Source organism: Pinus tabuliformis, chromosome 5_2 (assembly GCF_031772625.1).
Source record: "Pinus tabuliformis cultivar Carrire ecotype Pingquan chromosome 5_2, CPIR1, whole genome shotgun sequence".
Classification (NCBI taxonomy): domain Eukaryota; kingdom Viridiplantae; phylum Streptophyta; class Pinopsida; order Pinales; family Pinaceae; genus Pinus; species Pinus tabuliformis.
Window position 1 is genome coordinate 986165906 of NC_142306.1, and position 16618 is coordinate 986182523.

The following is a 16618-nucleotide window of genomic DNA, read 5'->3' on the forward strand; positions in this document are numbered from 1 at the left end:
TTTGTACATGAAAATAAATTTTCACCTCAACTCCTCCCACATAGCCAAGAGAGTCTGTAATCTTTCCTTTGATGAGTAAGTAGTGGCTCCAACGCCTCTCACACTGGGTTAGTGGTGTATGGTGTAACGATGTGTCTTGGAACTTTCGCTTAATTTAGAAGCCTGCTACTAGGTTAGCACGTTTTCATAGATGTATTGTGATTGTTGTAAGACTAATATTTAACACTTGTGATGCATGTTTCTTTAACCTTTGTTCTACATTTGAACTATTTCACTTGTTGTAATGCATAATCTGTTAATGGGAATGTGTTGTATATGTTGTTAACACTATCTTGCCCATGCAGACTACTCTCCCAGACATCAAACAGATCTTTCATATGAAACTTGCCGTAAACTACCATTGCACTCATGTGGACTAATCTGCTGAGTGTTATATGTGTTATCTTCCCTTGTGTGCCATGATTGCCGCATTTGTGTGGACTACGTCGCTAGAAGCTGTGTATCTCCTGTTGTGTTGTGTGTTCCTAATAGTGTTGGGACTACTCCCAATCAACCTGGAACTCACTCTCACCCTCTCCCTCGACAGTGAAAGAACCATTGACAAAAGTGACACTTACAGTCACCAAGCATGTGAACCTCACTTGTCGAAGACAAAGAAAAACACTCTCCTATGCTGACATGAAAGAGTTGAGGTAAATCCTTAAGATAATGGCACCTGGGCCATCATACCAGAGGGGACTCCCACACTGAATGATGTGAGGTCTAGTTGGGACTTCATACTGGGATGATCCCATGATGTGGGTGGATCCAGCACCATCAATAGATTCTAACAAGTTTTAGGAAGTTTTGGGCAGTGGTCTAGAGGCTAGCCTACAATTAAGGCTTAGATATCATAACCACACCCTCTGAATTAGACAATTTGGGTCACAACTGCACCCATGCATGCGGTTAGAGGCCTATAACCACATGGAGGCCTTTTCATACATGCTGTTGGGGGTTAAAGTGTGTGAAAAGGAGCCCAAACTCAAGTTTTGGTCACCTGGGGTGGTCCTTTAGCCCTTGAGTGTCCGATATCCCTGAGAGATGAGGTGAGTTGTTAGTTTATGGTTAGTTTTTGGCCCCACTTCTTTAACTAGAGCTAGGAGGTCAGGTCATGTCATAGTAACTCTTCATCTCATGTTTACCCTGGTAGGCCGGTGACATTAGGTAAATTTTGGAGGGGTGGTTACAGACTTGATTAAGATGTAGTTGTTGTTTCTAGTATGCAACATCCTCTTCCCAGGAACCCTCACAAATTTCTCCCCAAATTCAATCCATATTCTAAGAAACCAACTGGGGATCATATTAAAGCTTTCATGTTGTTAACTAAACAAAAAAATGTGCGTCATGAAGATGTGTTTTGCAATTTTTTCCCCTACATATTTAAGGGAAAGGCTACCACTTGGTACTTCACCCAACCCCCTCAAAGCATTACCTCTTGGGCACATTTTGAAACTGCATTCTTAGAGAAATTTGGAGATGATAAACCCCCAAAAAGCCTTATTCACATAATTATGAAATATGAAAATGGAAAAAAAAGAAAAGGTAAAGGATTTTAATGTAAGGTTCCTTTCATTAGAAAACAAAATTCCCAATGAATCTATGCTTTATCAAAATTTAATAGTTTCCTATTACATTAAAGCCTTCCCTACCAAGATTGCTATGTTGGTGAATAGAGCCCAAAAGGATACCTTACAAGCAGTTTTTAAGGAAGCTCTATCTGTAGAAAAAGATATTCTCAATCTCAAATATAATTTTGATAAACAGAGTGATTCCACCCCATAATCTAGTAAAAAATATAAATCAACATAAAAAGAATCTCCCAAAAAGAATGAAACATCCCTTTTTGATCTAGAAATCCTTAAAAAGGCTCTTAACAAACTACAAAATCTTAATAATAATTCAACAGAAGGGACTTCTAATAGGACAAATTTTATAAATCCTTATAGGAAACCATTTCAAAATAAATCATTTCCCCCAAATGAAGGCCTTACTATTGAAGGTTTTTTAGACACTTTACAAGAAATTATTGTTGATTCTAACTCTGATGATAATGATACAGAGGAGGCTGAAAATGATTTCGAAGAATATGATAATTAGCCACCCTCTGTTATGGGTAATTTTTCAGACATGTATGAATAGGATCTTGATTCAATTATTTCCAACCATCAATAGTACAACACACACAATAAAGGGCTAACTGAAAATCAAAGTTGTGTGCCTTATGATAGGGTGAATTCTAAATAAAGGCCAATGAACACTCAAAAAATTCTTGTTATAAACTTACAATATGATCTAATCGAAGATTTGAAAAAAAGAACGATAACATTTAACTGTTTGAGCTTCTAAAAATCCTTTAATACAACAGAAATTTCAACAACATTTTGCTGAAAATTCTGGTAATAAGAGTTTCCCTAAGTGCAATTTTTTCTATTTTTGAAAAATATTCCACTGATCATGTTTAGATTTTAAAACATCCATCATAAAATTATACTAAACAAAGAATAAAACCACCTCTATTCTTGTTTACATTTGAGATTTTTAATTGCAATGTTCAAAACTGCATGATAGATTTGAGGGCCTCCTCTGTTGTCATGCCTCTATCTATATGCAAGAAAGTTTATGCGCAAATGAAACAATTTGAGGCCAAAATTGTGAAACTTGATTGAAAAAATGTAAAAGTGCTAGGAGAGCTTACTAATGGGTTGATCAGATTATCCTTAAATCACAGAGTTTGCCAAAAAATTGACATGGTTATTGCAGACATACTAGAAGCATATGGTTTTTTCCTAAGTCGAGATTGGATGCAAAAACTAAAAGGGTATATGGATACAAACTTAACTCACTTGTGGCTAATTTGGAAAGGGGAACCCAATAAAATTAGAGTTAATAAAGAAAAATATATGAAGCATGTTGTTATTGATATTGATGGTCCAAATGAACCAAGTATGTTTAATGAATCTTTAAATATTGATTCATTTTTCGAAAACTTTGTTGCTGAAATTTATCCCTTTATTAATAAGAAGCAACAATCTGAATTTTCGTCTGTTAATAAATTGGTAACAACTGATAAGAAATTAATTTTTTGTTAACACTGATCCAAAATGTGAACTTTGGTCTTTATATTTCAATGGATTGAAATCGAAAGAAGGTGTAGGTGCAGGCTATTTACTTTTAGATCCATGAGAGAATAAAGTTTCTATTGCTTGTAGGTTATAGTTTGAGTGCACTAACAATATTGCAAAATATGAGGCACTCATATAGGAACTGAAGAAGGCTTTAGACCTTGGAATTCACTTCCTAAAGGTATACAATGACTCTAAAATAATCATTATGTAGGTAAGAAATTCTATACACTGTGTTTTAGCTCAATTGAAAAAAAATACCAAACACACGTATGGGATTTAATATCAAAATTTTCAACATTTAATATTGTTTATATACCTAGATCTCTTAATAAAGAAGTTGACTTGCTGGAAAATGTAGCATCTAGAATGATTCCTGGTGAGGGGTTTGAACCATAATTCCTTTTCTATCGAGCTAATGTTTAGACTATCGATACACGATAATGTAACTAACTCGCTTATATTTGATCATGATCAAAATATACCTGAGTTAATCCACTTTGACGACAGTTTCTGAGACACTCTCATCAATGAATTAACACTTGAGGAAAAACTTCATGAATTCTCTGAGATTCAGAGCCAATAGTTAGTGCATGAGTCAGTTGATTTGGTAAACCCTATCCCTAAACCCATTTTTAGGCTTGAGAAATTTTCTAATTTACAGGATAGATTTAAAAAAGTGGTTAATTCATAAAACAAATCATTCAACCATACAGTACAAAATCATAAACTTGGGAACTAAAACAAACTCTTAAAATATAAACTTAGTAATTAATTGTACTCCTCAGGAAAATTCATCTTTTATATGCTTTTTCAAAGAATATAAACGAATATTTTCCTGGAACTATGACGACCTTAAAAATTTTGATCCCAATGTCATACAACATACTATTCCCATAAAACCTCATACGACGCCTTTTCAACAAAAGTTGAAGAAAATACATCCTAGTTTGGAACCAACTACTAAGAGTGAATTGAACAGGCTCTTAGTAGCTAAAATTATCTTCCCTATTTGTCATACCAAATGGGTTGCAAATTTAGGCCTAGCAATAAAGAATAACATAGACATTCATGTCTATGTAGACTTTAGAAACATGAATAAAGCATATGATAAAGATAAATACCCAGTGCCTCCCATGGAGTAGATCCTTCAACGTGTTTCAGGATGTGAAATGTTGTCTCTTTTGGACGCTTCCTCAGTCTATAAACAAGTTATGGGGAACAACTCAAAGTTTCCTTTAGAACTCCATGGGGAACATTTACCTACAAGAATATGCCCTTCGGCTTGATTAACATTGAGGCAACTTTCCAACACGAAATGGACACTTCCTTTAGGGGGCATATAAATGAATTTGTTATCATATACCTAGACAATGTCACTATTTATTCTAAGAAGATATTTGACCATATCACACATCTCATAAACGTATTTGAACGATATATCATATTTGGAATTTATTTAAATCCAAAAAAGTCTATCGTCATCATTCTTGAAAGAAAAATGTTAGGCTGCATCGTGTTTAAACATGGTATTATGATTGACCCAGAAAGAACACAAGCCATTGATTACTTATTACCTCCTAAATCTAAAAAGGTCATGTAATATTTCCATGGGAAAATCAATTTTGTCAGACGTTTCATCCCAAGTTTCCCTAGAATAGTGAAGCCACTTCAAGATCTCGTAAAAAAGAATGCTAATTATAATTGCGCAGATGAAGAAAAATGAGCTATTGGTACTATAAAGCAAGCCATCTATAAGGATATTTCTCTCATGAACCTAGATATTTCCCAAGATTTCATACCATATACCTTTGCTTCTTATTTTCCTTACGTTGTTGTCCTCACATAGAAAATAGAGCCTTATATTGAGATTCATATTGAATCTATGAACTCTGTTTTTAAGGGAGCTGAGCTAGATTACCCGGAAGTAGATAAACATTCCTTTGTTATTTTTAAGCCAGTAAAGCATCTAAGGTATTATCTGTTGAAATCTAAAAAGAAGGTACTTGTGCCCTATACAACAATGAGAAACTTACTTGTGCATAAAGAATTAGGAGAAAAAAGGGGGCACTGGATAACAACCCTCCAAGAGTATGACGAAGATCAAACCTGCTCAGATTGTGAAAGGTGAAGGTCTTTTTAAACTGGTTTTTGATTTTGTTAACTCTCCCAACCAAGATCCTTGTTTTGATAATGAAGTGCCTTTGATGCAAAATGAGGTTTTGTGTGTACCAGATTATTCTAAGACTTGGTATTCAGATATTAGATTTCATTTGCATAATGTTACATCATCTCCTCATCTTGATCCCAAAAAAATAAGAGCATTAAGGCTAAAATATTCCCCCTATCAGTTGATTAATAATCTTTTGTTTCAAAATAATTACGATGGGGTGTTAATTTGTTTTCTGAAACATGATTCTCAAAAAGTGCTCCATGATCTTCCTTTTGGTCCTATTGGTCATTATTTTGGTAGGGATGTTGTTAGCGTTCTATGTTATAGTAACGAGAGTCAATTTTTTCCTTTTTATTATTTTGGTCAACTTGACATAAAGTGTTGCTATAATATCATAGATATCAAGTCTTGGTGTAGTTTTAGGATAGGATATACTAAAGTTTTGAGTCATGAAAGAAATAAAGTTATTAATTTCTTAAAAGGTCTAGGTTTAGTAAGTCTACGGTTAATGTTTCATCTAATCATGGATAAATTTAAATAATGGGTTTGGTTTGACATCATTGGGAAATTTAGTGGTGTCTTTTCAATCAGTTGCATGGTCAAATCAGGTAGTACATCATTTCCATGTAATCATGAGTTGTTGTTGTGCTTCTCCTTTGTGTTGTTCTTCAACAATTTGATTTGAAAAGTCATCAATGAAGTTAAACAGAGTTCTGGATAACATGGAGGATTAAAATGTCATGTTCTAGCTTTCAAAAATCCATAGAGCACATTACTTATCCTCCTCATTTTCCCTAGATATCAAAATAGAGTTGTTGCATTTCGGCTACAGAGGATCTGTTACACCTTTGAAAATCAAGGGTTTTCTCACCACCACAACCGCATCCAGGTTTCAAATATCTCTCTTATGGAATTATTCATGTTGTATGTAGTCTAATTCATCTTTAATAGTTGAGGAGAGAACCCAAATGGCCTTTCAACCCTTATAATCTTCAACTTGTTGCGCTTTCATCATTGCACCTATGTTTTTGTAATTTATTGCGCACAAAAAAAAAATGTTGTTGTGTTTTTGCCTATGACTTAAATTCATGTAGTTTGAGATCTTTAATACAAGAGTTTACCATTCAAGATCTTTCCAAAAACCATCACCCAAATCCTATTTCCATTGTTGTTGCATGCTTGCTGCGTTAAGTTGTTGAGAGTTGTCATTACATTTTGAAACCCTAAATTTTTTTATTGTGAGTCATCACAACTCCAACCAAGAAGAAGAGGTACAGAGTGGGTGGCATAGTCTGATTCGAGCCTTGAAACCTTACAATGGTGAATTCAGATCTAGCTATCAGTGTTTCATTTGAGTAGACTAGTTGCATCAATTTTTGTAAAAAGATACAAGGTTACAGTGTTGAGGTTACCAAAGAATTTTCCTTAAACTTCATTGGTGTGGAAGCCAAGGTTGGAGAATTGAGTTTCCTGGTTTCAGAGGTTACTATCTCAGTTACTACAAATATCTCTTTGCATTGAGACAATGGTTCAAGGGCATGCCATTAGATATCCAGTCAATTACAAATATTTTCTAAAGCCAAATTATAGAAACAAAGAATATGGAGTTATTGTGCCAAGAGAATATCTTCTTGAACCTTACAAGAAATTACTCAAGTTGATTCAGAGTTGCTTCACTTGTGAAGGTATATTTGGGAGGGTTTATCAGTACCACTTCAGGCCATTGATGCATTTTATAGGTAAAATCCCTTTGAATCTACCTTTTACTTATTCAGGAGCATTGGTAAGATGGCATATAAGGTTCATGGTAAGAAAAGTCAAGTGGATCTTAATCTCTTTCATTTCTCCTTGATCGAATTGTTAGTGGTGGAAGAGGTTAGGAAGAGAAAACAATCATGGCAAGAATTTTTGGATTCATCCAAGTTGACAACTGAAATTTTAGATAGTCCCTAGAGAAAAAATGATACACCTTCATCAATGGCAAAGGATGTTTAGCTAACAGTAAAAAAATAATCCAAAATGCCACAGACTTCAGTTGACGAGTCTAACAGGAAAAAATATTCATTTCTCCCTTGAGGTGGTGGAGGTTTCCAAGAAGCCACACACAAGAGTTGCTGCAAAATTTTTGTCCATGGCAAAATACCTGAACAACCTACTAACCATATCATAATACAGTAATGACAGGGATAAAGAGATTATGGAACTGTATGAATAGTTTAAAAAGGCTCATTTAGTCACTGCTCAGCTTCAACATGATAATAGGGAGTCGAAGGAGAATATTTTGGAAAAGGAATATAAAGTTGATGAAGAAGAACTAGTGACTAAAACCACTTCACTTGCCACTAGATCCAAAGCTAAAGTAAAAGCAGAAACATAGGACATCTAGGAGCTAGATACCTCACAATTGAGAATTCTTGTAACGCTATCTTCTAGTAAGAAATTGGAGCTACAAAAAGAAATTACGATGAAAGGAAAGTCAATGCAAGAGAAGAAGAACACTGAGTGGGATGGAGGACAACAAACTATGCATAGCCTAAGGAAGCAATTGAGGAAATCTCCAGATGAAATCATTAGGATTAGAGAAAAAGATGAAAGTCTAATCATAAGATACATGATCACCTAAATTGTTGTGCGCCAAAAATATTAAAATCTAAGTATATTTTTGTAATGACCAAAAGTCGTATACGCAACGAAAATATTAAAATAATTCGTAGACAATGACATCCATCATAGGATAGTAATTGTAAATTGTATAAAAGAATGAATGTAGGATGATTAAAATTGAGAATGAGGGTCTTGTATATATAGCTAGGTAAGTACCCTTTCACGAACATCCATATCTCTAAGACATGCATTTTCATTATTAACTAGCTAAACATTAGTCAATTTACTTATTATTTATTAATATATTTATATTATTATGACTATTATTTTTTATCTATTTTTACATCATTTATGTTCATAACATTACCTTCTTCTTCCAAACGCTTTGTCCTCAAAGCTTATTGATGAAGGATCAGATCTCTTCTGTTGGTCAGAATATCTTCTTTTTTCTTAGATTTTATCTTTGTCAATACAAGACGATATGATGTTCTGAGCGATAGACAGAATTGTCGTACTGAAAAATGATCAGACCATCCTAGATTAATCTTCTAGTCCTTGGAGATGTGTGGTGAATAGTTATCGTATGACCGGATTGAGCTCACTTAAATATTATTTGGAACATAATTTTGTTTATGTTCTGTGATATAGATTTGTAGATTGATTAAGGTGTCTACTCTTGTGATTCGGATGTAGATAAGGAAATTTTCTTGTTTGAACTTCCTTAAAAGTTTTTATGGCAGTTTCCTGATTTCCATCAGGCATTGCTGTTGTTGAATTAACTATTGAATCCTTATTTGGTGTCTCCTTTGTTTGAACGACAACCTCTGAGTACGTTTTTACTCCAATAGGGTTTGGATTTTCCTGAACTATGAGATTAGTGGTATTGATGTTTGTTTCTTTAGTTTGGACTGTTACATATGGATATTTTGATGCTTCCTTTACGACAAGTTCTTTGAACCTATTCGTCAATGATTTCTTTTTTTCCTTAAGTTTTTTAATCTCTTTGAGCAGATTTTGATTATGATTTTTGAGACATAAGCATTCTTCATTCTCTGAGTCAACTTTATATTGGCCTTCACACTTGTCATCTTTTTAACACGATTTATTCTACTAATGTTTGGTTAAGATTATTTAAACGTAAATTTTATTCTTCTTGTTCTAATAAACACTCCTTGAGTTCCTTCTTTGACGCTTTAGCTTTCTTGACTTGTTCGAGTAGTTTTTCTTGGTGAACTCTGAGGCGCGAAATTTCTTTATCTTTGCTGCAAATGACTTCTTCAAGCTATTTTTGCTTCTTTGATATCATTTTTTCATTATCTTGAAACATCAAGTATGAGATATCCTTAAGGTCTTCTAATGAAGATTTTATCGATTTTGATTTATTTGTTATGCCTCAAAACATGACCATCTTCTCTTTATAAGGAACGCCAAAACTTGTTTCTCTATGTTTAACATGAATGTACCCAAGTCCTTAAACCAGAGTTGACCGAGCATGTTGTCAGTCTTTTTATCCACCCTTACAACATAAAATTGAGATATGTACTCATAATGACCTATTGTCACTTGTAGATCACTAATTTTATACTCCTTTTGGCCAAAAATATTTTTTTTTTACAACAATGCTTAGATCTAGAATTAATAGTTGATTTGCCAAGTTGATGTTGATATAATTCTTATCGTTGCTTTCGCTGATAGCGAAATTAACTTCTATTCCTTGGATACTTCCTTTTAATTTAATTACTCTTTGATCTATAAGTAAAAGACCATTATAGGAAAACATTTCTTCCTTCGTCATTTTATAATTGAGCTCCATCATGTTTTTCAATGATTGATCCCATTTGTTTTGTCGAGATGACTTAAGGTATTATGTAATCTAAATATATAAAATTTCTTTTAATTTGATGGATTGTGAACACTTGGCTATCAATTGGAATATTCTCCAAATTCACCTTTTTATGTTTTATAAGAATATATATCTTCCCTTTAATCCACTAAGGAATAAAATTTAATACTACCCTTTTCTTATATTCACTAATATATATATTTGAATGTTTCTCTTTATACTTATTAAAGAGATATGCTTTCATGTAACCTTCTTGATTTTGAATATATATATAATTTTAAACTTTATATTCTCTCCATTTTTTTTTGACTTGAACTTTTCTTTAAAATACCTCTTTATAATATAAAACTGCTCTTTATATATCTTTTATTTATAATCTTTTCTGCTCTTTATATATCTTTTATTTATAATCTTTTCTTTTTCTTTTTGAAAAGTTTCAACCCTAGTGAAACGTGGCTATTCATCTCTTTGGGGTATAATATAAAATATATGTCCACTTATGTTCCTTTCACTCGGTTAATTTTCTCCACGTTAAAGTAAAACTTACCAATCACATACAGAGTTTTTGTATTCCTTTTGTTTTTCTTTTACCTTGAAAATACCATGGGAAATTACCATGGGTTGCTAAAACCTCGGGCTTGTAAACCACCTAATGAAGAATCAAGATAATATTATATACTCCTCCTTCTCTTACGTATAGTTTTAAAGATATTTGGAAAGATTCCCTCTTAACTTTATCATGAACTTTGTATCAATAATGTAGAATCTTTTTATATATATGAATGTTCTCCTTAAAATTTTACCCCAGATTATATATATATATATATATATATATATATATATATATATATATATATATATATATATATATATATATATTTATATGAATTTTTTTCTTAATTTTTTTTTTAATATTTATATGTAATTATTTTTTAATTGACTATCTTCTTTTTTTCTTTATTTATTTTTGTTTAATGGCCAAAGGTCTCTTACGAATTAGCAATGAAGAAACTCCCAAAAGTGTAGCGAAACACTTCAATCTTGATGGAAACAATGTTGAGGAAACCTCGATGGCCAAGGGCCTGGATTAGAGAGCATGCCACTGTGCAGTAGTGGAATGGCCAGAGGATCAAATTGCTCTGATACCAATGTAATGACCAAAAGTCATATACGCAACGGAAATATTAAAATACTTTGTAGACAAAGACATCCATCGGAGGATAGTAATTGTAAACTGTATAAAAGAATGAATATAGGATGATTGAAATTGAGAATGAGTGTCTTGTATATATGGCCAGGTAAGTACCCTTTCATGAACGAGCATGTCTCTAAGGCATGCCTTTTCATTATTAACTAACTAACCATTAGTTAATTTACTTATTACTTATTAATATATTTATATTATTATAATTATTATTTATTATCTATTTTTAATGATTTATGTTCATAAAAATGTTGAGGAGAACTTTTCCCCCACATAGACAACTCAAGAATATGTACACGGAACATTTCACCTTGAAAAAGGAGTTGAAGGCTACAGAACAAGAATTACAGGAGGCATTGCCAAGAAAGAAGGAGGAAAGAAGAGGAACACTAGATTTGTTAGCTGAGGTAGTTAAAGTTTTATTGTTGATAGGTGACCAATATAGTTTTTCCTTTTCCCCTTTTTGTCCTAGTGCATCAGTTTATATCAGTCATATACACAATAATGCAACAAATTTATTGCACTACTATCAAAAGCATCAAGATTTGGTAGAAGATCATAATTTTGCCACTTTTTCCTATGTATGGAGTTTCAAGAAGGTATTGATATTATCAACATCATCCATCAACCATTTTTCTCAGTCAGTGACTTTGACAGCTGGTCAAATTCATGCAAATAAAATTTGTTGTGCTGAGTTGCTGCACTTTTGCTCTAGGTGATGATATTCAAGAAGGGAGGTTTGCAATTTGGATAAACGTTTTATAAAGGGTATTTAATGTTTTAGGGGTTGTCTTCCACCCATTAGGAAAATTCATAAGTACAAGAGATGATCAAAATTATGCAAATCATGAATTCGTTGTGCTCGGTTGCTGCAGTTTTCTGAAGAAGGAAATAGCGCAACAAAGTTGTTGCAGTTCCACATAGTCATTCGTTTGACGTTAAAATTCGACTCCATACCTTTTGAAATTGATTTATATGGTTATGACAAGTGTGATTAAGTGTCTTAAAGGTTTGAACATCATCATCATGTAGCCATTCGATTTATTTTGTTGAAGATTCCTCTAGTCAAACAATTTCCTAGTTTATAGAAGGTGGTTCTATATTCACTACTGCAAGTAAAAACCCAATTTTGTTGGGGGAATTTGGTTCCTAAAGGAAGGAACTAATGTTTTTTTATGTATATATGATGTGATTTTGATGAAGAAAATATTTGGTCAGTGTGTTATAGATAAAAATACATTATGCATTATAGAGTTCCATTTGAAAATTTTAGTGAATGATGAAGGTTGAAATCTACTTGTTCAAGGATACATGTGTAAATCATTAATGGTGTTGTCTATCTCTTGTTTATGTTTCTTTATCTTCTATTATATCCATTATTAAATGTTATATCTTTAGTGTTTAGTTAAAATAAATTATTTTAGAATTTACTTTCAGGTGCCCTACTATAGATAACTAAACATTTCAATGTTTTTTCCTCCATCATAGTATCTAAACTTCATCCTATGCTAGATGCTTTAGATATTATCAATTTCCTTATTCCTATACTCACCTATCTACAATGAAATTTGAGAAAGACATCATAAAGTATTGCCTACCTTGCCCTTATCGAAGGATTCATCATTTTCCCATCATAGCACTGAAAATCTTTATCTCAATTCGACTCCATGCCCAATGAATTTTCCCTCTCCCCTACCATCAAACTGTTAAAATTATTCTACCTTAATCTATAGATCTAGCCTAAGATCCAGAATATTTCATAAGAGAGAGCCCCCTCCGGGTTTGGAAGGGATAGTTTCTATCCCTAAAGATTGGTTTGCAATTACAATTGGGTTCCTCTCCTCAGCCTGGAGGAATTACAAAATTCTAACATAGTGGTGTTGTTGTCGGGGAAGAAAGGTTGAAAATATTGTTATTGAGGGTGATAGTGAACTAGAGACTAAACAGGCTGTATATTTACCAAAGTACTATTGTTTCCAGTGACAATTGAAATCATTTTTCGTTTAGGAAAATATGGCTTCAAGAAGAATACACACTAGGAAGCATCCATATCTGAATCCACCCGAGATATTGACTAGTCCAGAGAAGCTCTTTAGGAAAAAGAGGCCTGCAAAAGAAACAAGTACCAATGTTTTAGAAATATCTTTGTCTCTCCTGAATAGAATCAGTGGATAATATTCAATTTGATTTAAATTTTGAACAAATCTTATTCAGATCTAAATTAGAATCCAACCTATCAGAAAAATTCCTTAATGAGGCTAAGCTAAAACCCTATATTTCTTTAGAGAAAGTAATTTTTTCAGAAGCTGATAGGAATATCTGGGTACAATTTCATAAAATAGAACATCTAGTGGATCAGCTGCAAGAAGCTACTTCTAAGCCCTCCACATTTCAACATCATGTTCCACCATTTTTTGCTCCACTAAATATTCCATCTTGTTTTTCCCCTATTGTTTCTGTTTTTTTTGCTTCTTCTCATCAATGTTTCAAACAAAGGTCTCCTTACCTCACTCATCCTCATTAGAGATCCCAAAGGTTAGTGCAAGTCGACCTCATACAGTCACGGTTGCTCGCTATGCTCCTTTAAATTTCCAAGGTCCATTGCATGATATCCACAAAATTATGGTTAGCGCGTGCCTCAGTTTGGTGGTACAAGAGTTATTACAACACACCAACATCTTGATAAGTTGAATGACTTCATAGGCCTAGAAGAGGTAGACCATGAAGATGCTAAATTGAGACTCTTTTATCAAAGTCTTTTAGGGTAAGGAAAAAAATGGCTTAGAAGTCTGCCAGCTAGAAGAATTTATAATTTCCAGTAGCTTGAGCAAAGTTTCCTTGCCATATGGGAAGCAATAAGAACCCTATGTAGATATTGGTTGAGTATGACAACCTAAAGTGAGGTCCAAGAAGCACATATGCTAAACAAAAAGCCCAAAATGAAAGCTGAAAAAGGGGAGTTGTTAAGGAGGAGCCTTCATATACATTAGATAACAAGTTGGATGTTATGGTGAAAACAATGGAAAATTTGGTAGAAAGTGTTAGAGCCCTATAAATATAGTAGTCCTATAGGGTTATTTAGTCATTCCATAAGAATATTGTAAAAAAATAAATTCATTTTTTAAAATTGTTTAGCTCATAAAAGAAAGAAAAGAAAAAAAGAAATAAAAAAGAGAGAAAACAAAAATACAAAAGAAATAAAAATGGGATAAAAATATATATATATATGAGAAAAATAGAAAAATAAATCCCAAAGGTAAATGTGCGGTTGTTTAAATTTCATTGTAATTATTTTTATATTATTGTTAATTGTTTTATGTTAGTTAATCATGGATTAATTGACTTTTTGTAAATAAAAGGGGTTGATGTGACACATTGTTGGCTTGATATTGTCATCTTGTAATAAAGTTCAAGCATAAATCAAAGGTTGAGATCACCCCTACTTGGATTAATAGCAAGGGGATGAATTTTGGACCCCCCGCACTATCAACATTTAACACAAAGAGGGGGGGGGGGGGGGGGGGGGGGGGGGGGTGGGTGGAGGGTGGGGGTGGTAGGGGGGTGTCCAAAAAGAAGTTTTTTTGATACCGCCACTGACTACCTGTCAACTCTTTAGCACTTTCGGGCGGTCCCTTCCATATAACATTTACCATCTTTACCCTCCCCCCTGAGAACCACCATCCCGCTCCTCTCTCCGCAATCTCACCCTCGCACCATTCCCTCACATCCACTTGTCATCCCCACGCTAATCACATACACCCATCTATCACCTCTCTCGCCATTCATGTCTCCTTCCCTCCATGTCACTCGACCGTTGGCTTTCAAATCACCTGCCAAATTACAAATGAATGTTACACATTAAATCCCTCATGCCAACGATTTGTTCCCACTTAATGTCTTGCTCCCAAAACGGTAATAATTCCATTATATCACCTCTCATTGTTGTTATAAAATCCCTCATACACCTACATATTTTCCTTTTATACACTTATTTGAATTTTTCAAGTTAGGCTCAAAGCATTTTGAAGTTACCAATGCCATTTGCAAGTCATTTTTCTCTGCAAATCCAATTAAACAAGCGGACTGATAGCTCTATTCCTCAAATTTTCTTGTGTAATTCTTTATTCCTCCATTTCCCCTGTCTAATACTCTATTCCTCCATTTCTTCTCTATAATTTGATATTTCGTCACATAAAAGAAAATTAAAGATTCTCGAGGAGGATCCCATGGTACCCCTATCAATGATCTAGATAAAACTCCCTTGATAGATACCTAATATAAAATAGTTGAAACCTAGTGCGAATTTGACCTATATGAGCTCTATAATTGGGAAAAACAAAAATACTTAGATCAAAGTGATGATTTAAGTATTTGGGAGTCATTTCTTCCTCATTCTACCTTCCCTCAAACTCATATATTCCCTGAATTTTCTACTTGGTGTCATGTCAAATACCTCCCCAATCAAATCGTAGTAATTGCCTAGAACAATGAGATCGTCTTTTCAATTTCCTGGAGAGTGTTGGGAAAGCCTTACAGATAAATCCCCGGGCCTCTTTGCATCCATTTTCCACCGATGCATTGGAAATTTATAAGAAGCTTACTTTCCCCTAGAGAGCCCATATTTTTTAGTGTTTTCTACCTGAGAATGTTGAGTTTCCTAGAAAAAAATCCACCAGACTCAGTTTCTATTTTCCTAGAAAAGCAAGACAAGTGATTTATATCATTACTCGGTTATTAGGCTTTCATACAGACTAGTGGGTTGATGATCTGATTTAGAATATTATATTTTTGTGTTAAGATCCTCCTTAGATTAGAAACAAAATGCTTTCATTATGCTTAAGGATTCATGAATTTTTGTAAGTGAAATGATGAGTTTTTAATGTTAATTTTATGAGTAATTTAACATAAATAAGAGACTGAACAACAACATAAACATGTACAGAACAACATCAAAAACACATTACAATAGGAATATGATAAAGGAGTTCACCCCTCCTACTCTATGTCTCCTTGGTCTAGCTTCCAATGGCTTAGGCCTCTCTATTATTCTCAAAAGTGTAAAAATATTTGTTTACAATGCTCAAATGCTTCTGAAACCTGCTTCAATGAGTCAAGAATGTCCAAAAATGGTACCCCAGCCTCTTTCTGCTCCTCATTTGGTCAAAAATTTCCTTAGTTATGACTTCTGGTAGTCTTTCCACAATTTCCTCCTCCAAATCTGACTAACTGCCAGTTAAATTCATTATCTGGAGTTAATTCTTCCAATTCCGACAAAATTGGCGGTCCCGCCAACTTCCCCACCTATCTCGTGGTTAAGGCCGAGTGGCCACATGAAAGGTAGTTAGGTCTGGCGGTTAAGGCAACGGTTTCGGCAGCTCCATCGCAAATTGAAATCGACGAGAATCGGTGGGTCTTATGGTTTGTGAACGTGGTCGTGGGCGATGTGAAATTGAAATAAGCGATGGACCTGATGATTATCAACTATAGTATAACTTCTATTTCATCCGAAATATATCACAATCAATGGAGCCATGGTAATACATGTAACGAGGCTTTATTTTGTGCGATATGCGATTGCGGAATCACAATCGCAACCTGATCATGTCGAGGTTGATTTCATAACACCTCCC